We start from the raw sequence: 8152 nt of genomic DNA on the forward strand, positions 1-8152 counted from the left end.
AAAATGTATATTTCAGAAGATCTCTTTCTTTGTTTCTGCTTTTTATTCCAATTTCATAACTTTTCATAAAAAATGAAATAAGATAAAGTTAAATGCTGTGTAATCCAGCTATCTGGAAAATAACATCATTCTTCTGGTGACACTGAGCATGTAGATGAGGGATCACAGTGGAGGAAAGCTATCCTAGTGGAACCAAGTGTCCCAGTGGTCAGATTTACAGGGAAGGGATTAAGGAAGTTGGGAATGTAGGGAAGGAAAAATACTATTTACTTCCATCATCTTCTTGCCTACAGTCAATTTTGTCTGAGAGTAGTGACAGCTACAGAGATGAAGAGCTAAGACAGAGATTCATCTTCATTTCTGACCATTGCACCTCTAAATACGGCATTAAAGGCACTAGCGTAAAGTAATTTTATTACTCCTCTTCTCCTGCAAGCCTAGAGGACATTGCCTGTGTCCCCCACATCGACTTCTTCAAGCCAGTTTTGATTCAATTGTTCCCACCCTGATGTGACATAAGAGACAATATGGAACACACAAGTGACATCTATATCCTGGAATGCTTTCTCTACCTCAGAGAGATGACACATGTCTCCATGTATAAAGTTGATTCCTTCCAGAATGGTTTGAGCAGGAATACTTATGTCAAACAGAATCAAATGGACTCCCTTCTGACTCAGAAAACAGCCTAGGCAGAACCCAAAATATCTACCACTTCCTGTAATGACAACAACTTCTTTTTGAAAAAAAATAATTTTGACTTTTATTTTAGATTCAGGGGACATAGCTGCAAAATTTTAACACAGGTATGTGGTGTAATGCTGATGTTTAGGGTATGGATTCCATCACCCAAGTAGTTGAGCATATTACCTAAAAGGTAGCCTTTCAGCCCATCCCCCCTCCCTCCTGACCCATCTAGTAGTTCACAGTGTCTATCATTACCATATTTATGTCAATGTGTACTCAGTGTTTAGCTCCCACTTACAAGTGAGAACAAGCTGTATTTGGTTTTCTGTTCCTAATGATTTATCTAGGATTATGGCCTCCAGCTGCATGCATGTTTCTGAAAAAGACATGATTTCATTCTTTTTCATGGCTGTGTAGTGTTCTGTGGTGTGTATGTGCCACATTTTTTTTTTAAAGTGTCTCAGGCTGTTGCCAGGCTTGGAGTGCAGTGGCATGATCTGCAACCTCTGCCTTCCAGGTTCAAGTGATTCTCCTGCCTCAGCCTCCTGAGTAGCTGGACTACAGGCACACACCACCACACCCAGCTAATTTTTTTGTATTTTTAGTAGAGATGGGGTTTCACTATGTAGGCCAGGATGGTCTCGATCTCTTGACCTCATGATCCGCCTGCCTCAGCCTCCCAAAGTGCTGGGATTACAGGCGTGAGCCACCACGTCTGGCCTATGTACCACGTTTTAAAAATCCAATCTACCATTGATGAGTACCTAGGTTAATTCTATGTCTTTGCTATTGCAAATAATGCTGTTATGAACATAGGAGTATATGTGCTTTTTTTTTTTTGTAGAATGATTTATTTTCCCTTAAGTATATGCCCAATAATGGGGATGCTAGGTTGAATGGTAGTTCTAAGTTCTTTGAGAGATCTTCAAACTCTTTCCACAGTGACTAAACCAATTCACATTCCCCTAAACAGTTTATAAGCATTCCCTTTTATCCATAGCCTCACCAGCATCTGTTGTTTTTTGACCTTTTCATATTAGCCATTCTGACTGGGATGAGATGGTATCTTATTATGGCTTTGATTTGCATTGCTCTGATGATTAGCGATGTTGGACATTTTTGTATGTTTGTTGGCCACTTGCATGTCTCCTTTTAAGAAGTGTCTGTACATGTCCTTTGCCCATTTTTTTAATGGGGTTATTTGTTTATTTTTTCTTAATTTCAGTTTCTTATAGGTTCTGGATATGAGATCTTTGCTGGATGCATTGTTTGCAAATATTTTCTCCTATTATGTAGATTGTTCGTTTACTCTACTGATAGTTTCTTTTGCTGACCAGAAGCTTTTTAGTCTAATTAGGTCCCACTTGTCAGCTTTTGGTTTGTTTGCAATTGCTTTAGGAAACTTAGGCAAAAATTCTTTGCCAAGGCTATGTCCAGAATACTGCTTTTTCCTAAGTTTTCTTCTAGGATTCTTATAGTTTGAGGTCTTATATTTAAATCTTGAGCTCATTTTGAGTTAATTTTTGTATGGCAAAAGGTAGGGGTTCAGTTTCATTCTTCTGCCTATGGCTAGCCAGTTATTCTACTGCCATTTATTGAATAGGGAATCATTTTCCCATTTTTTGTGGGCTTTGTCAAAGAGCAGATGGCTATAGGTGTGCATATCTGCTTCTAGATTATCTATTCTGTTCCATTCATCTGTCTGTGTCTGTATCACTACCAAGCTGTTTTGCTTACTGTAGCCTGATAATACAGTCTGAAGTTGGGTAGTATGATACCTATAGCTTTGTTCTTTTTGCTTAGGATTGCTTTAACTATTCGGGCTCTTTTTTGGTTCTCTATGAATTTTAGAATAGCTTTTTTTCTAGTTCTGGGGAAAATGGCATTGCTAGTTATAGCATTAAATATTTAAACTGCTTCGGGCAGTGTGGCCATTTAAAAAATATTGATTCTTCCAATCCATAAGCATGGAATGTTTTTCATTTATTTGTGTCATCTCTGATTTCTTTTAGCAGTGGCTGGCAGTTCTCCTTGAAGAAATCTTTTCTTCTTCACATTATGGAATCTTTGTTTTTCATGTGATTTCTGTGTATAAAGAGTATGAGAGTAACCCTTTTACAAATGAAACTAATTTCCTAGAACAAACAAGGACAAAACTGGGCTGGTATTTGACGCGAATCCATAGGATTTTAGGCTTCAAATCCAGAAAAGACGTTTGTTGCAATCACTTTCAGCTTTGCATCGGATTCTTCTGAGATCTTTCCATCAACCCTGATAGTGCCTAACAGGGCTTGGTGCTGAGTGACAACATGAGACAAGAAAGCATTCTCAAACTTTGTAATCTTGCTGGGCTCCAGTTTATCAAGATACCCCCTTACACCCACCTAGATAACGGCCACTTGTTCTTCAGTAGCCAGGGGAGAATACTGTCCTGGCTTCAGCAACTCAGATGCACACGACTCAAAAGCTGTTATTGGCAGCATCGAGGTCAGAACCAAACCCAGCAAAAGCAGCAACCTCATGATTCTAAGGCACTTCCAGCTTTATGGTAACTGCCACCTGCTTCATAGCCCTGGTTTGGGCAGCAGATCTGACATGAGACACAGACAGACCAACATTAATGGTAGGGTGGATACCTCTGTAGAACAATTATGTTCCCAAAATAATCTGTCTGTCAGTGACGGAAATGACATTTGTTGGAATGTAAGCAGACACATCACCAGCCTGTGTGTCTGTGACTGGCAAAGCAGTCAAGGAGCCAAAAGCATTATTCATCTTGGTTGCTTTCTCCAGCAACCAGGAGTATGGGTAGAGCACATCACCAGGATAGGCCTCATGACCAGGGGGTCCGTGGAGTAACAGAGACATCTGACAGTAAGTAACAGCCTGTTTGAATAAGCCATCATAGATGATTAAAGCATGTTTGCCGTTGCCTCTAAAATACTCTCCTATGTAACAGCCAGAGTAGGGAGCCAGGTACTGAAGTGGGACAGCATCCAAGGCCATAGCTGACACCACAATGGTGGAATTCATGGCATCTGCATCTGTAAGTCTCTTCATCAACTGGACAAAAGTGGATCTCTTTGGATCAGTAGCAACATAGATACAGTACGGCTTCTTCTTTTCATCAGATCCATCATCGAAATGTCTCTGGTTAATGATTGCTCACTGACCATGACCAGTTGGTACCAAGCTATCCATAACCTTAATGCCAGTCTGCATTGGTTCCTGCACTGAAACTTGGGGAATGATTCTGGGGGCTTTCATACCAACTCACCTATGGGTATTGGAACCAATTGGACCCTTTCCATCAGTAGCATTGCCAAGGGCATCAATGATCTCACCCAACAGCTCCTCACCAGCTGGAACGTCCACAGTGACTCCTATCCTCTTCCCTATATCCCCTTCCTTAATTAGTTTATTGTTTCCAATGACAACACCAACATTGTCAGGTTCCAAGTTCAAGGACATAACCTTTAAGCCTCAAGAAAACTCTGCCATTTTTTCTGCTTGAACATTCCTCAGCCCACGTACATGGGCAATACCATCACTAATACTTAAGCCCAGTTTCTTCAAGGTCAACAGAGGTATCAGCTCCAAGAATATGCTTTCAAGAATACAGGACATCTCAGCAGTCTCCATCTTCTGAAGATGAGTGTTAGAGGTATGGAGATTCCTTGCAGCAGTGAAAGATGAACCCAAGGCATTTCTGGAGACGAGTCCGGCCTGCCAAGGGAAGGCACACACCACGGCTGTTTCTCCGCAGGCTGTACCTCCACAGCCGCGGCATCTGGACCCCTTGTACAAATCTTTAACCTTCTTGGTTAGTTGTATTCCTAGGTATTCCTTTTTGTGTTTGTGGCTATTGCAAATAGGATTGTGTTCTTGATTTGGCTCTCAGCTTGAGCATTACTGGTGTATAGGTAACCAGTTCAAGTCCAGCCGCCCTCCTCTCAGAAGTCAAAGCATGTACTGAAAGGAAAGCAACCTTTATTGGTCAAATGCTAACAGATGGGAGAATCGCTGGGCATAAGGCTCAGAAGAGCCACCTCAGCCCTCTGGGCTGAGTGAAGGGGTTTAAGAAGGAAAAAGGGGTGGGATATAGATGTAAGTAGTGAAAAGGGAGTGCATATCTTCATGTCTTACTCCCACAGCCATCTCAAGGAATCGCCCATCTAGAGGTCTGATTTGCGTCATCCTGACTTGGGCATAAATCCCCTGCAGAAGATCTGCACCTGGGTCTCTCTGCCTGGTTTATTTCACAATCGACCTCTGGAATTTCTAAGCAAGCATATAATTAGATAAGCAAGCACTATGCATAGATATGCCTGGTGGGAAAGGGAGAGGAACAAAAGAGTCTTATAGTAAAAGACTACATTCTGAGATTAGGAAAGAAAGGAAAAAATAGTTTAAAAATGCATTTCAAGGCTGGAGTACACAGTTATATAGAGAAATGCTTTTGATTTTTGTATATTATTTTTGTATCCTGAAACATTACTGCAAGTCATTTAGCAGTTCTAGGGGCCTTTTGGCAGAGTCTTTAGGATTTTCTAGATAAAGAATCATATTGTCACTGGCCAAGCATGGTGGCTTATACCTGTAATCTTACTCTTTGGGAGGCTGGGGCAGGCAGATCACTTGAGGTCGGGAGTTCAAGACCAGCCTGGCCAACATGGTGAAACCCCGTCTCTACTAAAAAATACAAAAATTAGGCTGGGCACGGTGGCTCAAGCCTGTAATCCCAGCACTTTGGGAGGCTGAGGCGGGTGGATCACGAGGTCGAGAGATCGAGACCATCCTGGTCAACATGGTGAAACCCTGTCTCTACTAAAAATACAAAAAATTAGCTGGGCATGATGGCGCTTGCCTGTAATCCCAGCTACTCAGGAGGCTGAGGCAGGAGAATTGCCTGAACCCAGGAGGCGGAGGTTGCAGTGAGCTGAGATCGCGCCATTGCACTCCAGCCTGGGTAATAAGAGCGAAAACTCCGTCTCAAAAAAAAAAAAAAAAAAAATACAAAAATTAGTTGGGCATGGTGGTGAATGTCTATAATTCTAGCTACTCAAGAGGCTGAGGCAGGTGAATCGCTTGAACCCAGAAGCGCCACTGCACTCCAGCCTGGGCAACAGAGGGATACTCAGTTTCCAAAAAAAAAAAAAAAAAAGACAGAGAGAGAGAGAGAGAGAGAGAGAATCATGTTGTCAGTGAAGAGAGAGAGTTTGACCTCTTCTTCTCCTATTTACATGTCTTTTATTTCTTTCTCTTGCCTGACTAGGACTTTCAGTCCTATTGAATAGTAGTAGTGAAAGTGGGCATCCATGTCTTGTTTTTGTTCTTAGGCGGAATGCTTCTGGCGTTTGCCCAGTCACTATAATGCTGGCTGTGGGTGTTACAGATGGCTCTTATTATTTTGATGTATGTACATTAGAGGCCTAGTTTGTTGAGGGCTTTTATCATGAAGGGATGTTGGATTTCATTGAAAGCTTTTTCTGCATCTACTGAGATAATCATAAGGGTTTTTCTTTTAATTCTGCTAATGTGGTGGAGCACATTTATTGATTTCTGTATGTTCAACCAGCCTTGCATCCCAGGAGTAAAGCCTGCCTTATTGTGGTAAATTAACATTTTGATGTGCTGCTGGATTCAGTTTGCTAGTATTTTGTTGAGACTTTTTGTGTCTATGTTCGTTGGGTATATTGGCCTGAAGTTTTCTTTTTTTGTTGTGCTCCTGTGCCCCCCCAAAAATACCTGCAGAGTTCAAAGACTGAAGAAAGTAAGTGCCCTGTGCATTTTCTAATAAAAAGGCTTTGTTGACCCTTCAAGAGACCATTGCAGTAGAATAGTGGAGAAGATGCCAAACTGCAGGGGCTGGAGAATGAAATGAATGAGGAGGGGAGTGTGGACAATGCTGTCATGGGTCTGAAGGATGTAGAAGATATAGGGAAAAACTCAGAAGCAAACATAATGGTTGAGAGTGGTCATATTGATTAGTTAAAGATAGGGAAGAAATAAGTAAGTCTAAGTGCTGGTGGGGAAGAGCCAGTAGGATGGAGAACTTGCAGGTAGAGGAGAGAGCGATAAGCTAACTGAGCTAATGGCTGAGCTGACAGAGTACAGGTGGAATGGTTGGGCATGGAGGAAGGTATCTCTTCCCCTAGGCAAGGTGGACACAGAGATAGGTGAGTGCTCTTAGGAATGAAGGCAGAAGTGAGAGGGAACAAAGTCAAACATTACACTTTTTTCTACCATAGTACCTAGCACCCTGTGCCTGGGACATAAAAGATGTCTAATAAATAAGTGCAGAATAAATGAATTACGCTTTCACGTAGTGATGTAATAAAGAAAACTAACGCACAATAGAAGGTTGAAATATGCTATGTGGGAAGTGAAAGAGAAAGTTGCCCAGGAAAATATAGAAACACCAGGTGGTATTCCAATTGGGTTTGGCAGCTATGCCTTTCAAATGAAACTTCTAATGCAGTTGTATGAGTTTCTCCATCTGTATGAGAGTTGTTTGTGTAGGGGGAGAGCAGAAGACAGTCTGGTGGATTATTATGTGGAATTTTTTCCCATAGGAGGTATAGCAGAAAGACAAAGTAGTGGAGGAATGGGGATACTGACAAAGATTGTCACAATGAGCCAATTTATTCTTTACAATACAATGAAGAAAGGCAGAGTGGAGGTGATGAGTGATAGCTGGAGGAATGTCATTTGGTATAAGTATATGTATGTGATGTTATAATTGAATATTTCAAAGTTGCAGCACATCTAGGATTTGGCTGTGGAAGTGGATGGCTGACAATCCTGATATTGACAAGATCATGCAACTTAGAATTCGGAGTATGGGAAGGGGTGTCCTACTGTCTTTCTCAACTCCTGTCTCAAGATTCACGGTCTTAGCCGGGCGCGGTGGCTCAAGCCTGTAATCCCAGCACTTTGGGAGGCTGAGGTGGGTGGATCACGAGCTCAAGAGATCAAGACCATCCTGGTCAACATGGTGAAACCTCGTCTCTACTAAAAATACAAAAAAATTAGCTGGGCATGGTGGCACGTGCCTGTAATCCCAGCTACTCAGGAGGCTGAGGCAGGAGAATTGCCTGAACCCAGGAGGCGGAGGTTGCGGTGAGCCGAGACCGCGCCATTGCACTCCAGCCTGGGTCACAAGAGCGAAACTCCGTCTCAAAAAAAAAAAAAAAAAAGATTCACGGTCTTCTCACCATGAATTGTGTGTCACACATAATTTACTAAGAAAAATCACTGTGAATTTATTAATAATAAAATTTAACAACCATTACATGCCAGTTATAGACATGATGGTGAAACTTGGTCCTAGAGAAAAAGCTTCAAGGTCTTCAGTAAAAGCAAAGGAAAGAAGTACAGGTTCATGTGGCTGGATGTTGTGAGCCTCAAGGAAAAGGGTTTGTTATATAGGAGGAACGATCTGAGCTGCACTGAGGATGGAGAA

The 8152-nt window shown here is 41.8% G+C and overlaps 1 pseudogene; it reads right to left on the reverse strand.

The window, feature by feature from the left end:
* Positions 1-1308: 1308 nt before the first annotated feature.
* Positions 1309-4158, reverse strand: LOC101044476 (ATP synthase F(1) complex subunit alpha, mitochondrial pseudogene; annotated as a pseudogene).
* Positions 4159-8152: the final 3994 nt, after the last annotated feature.

This window comes from Saimiri boliviensis, chromosome 2, assembly GCF_048565385.1.
Source record: "Saimiri boliviensis isolate mSaiBol1 chromosome 2, mSaiBol1.pri, whole genome shotgun sequence".
Taxonomy (NCBI): domain Eukaryota; kingdom Metazoa; phylum Chordata; class Mammalia; order Primates; family Cebidae; genus Saimiri; species Saimiri boliviensis.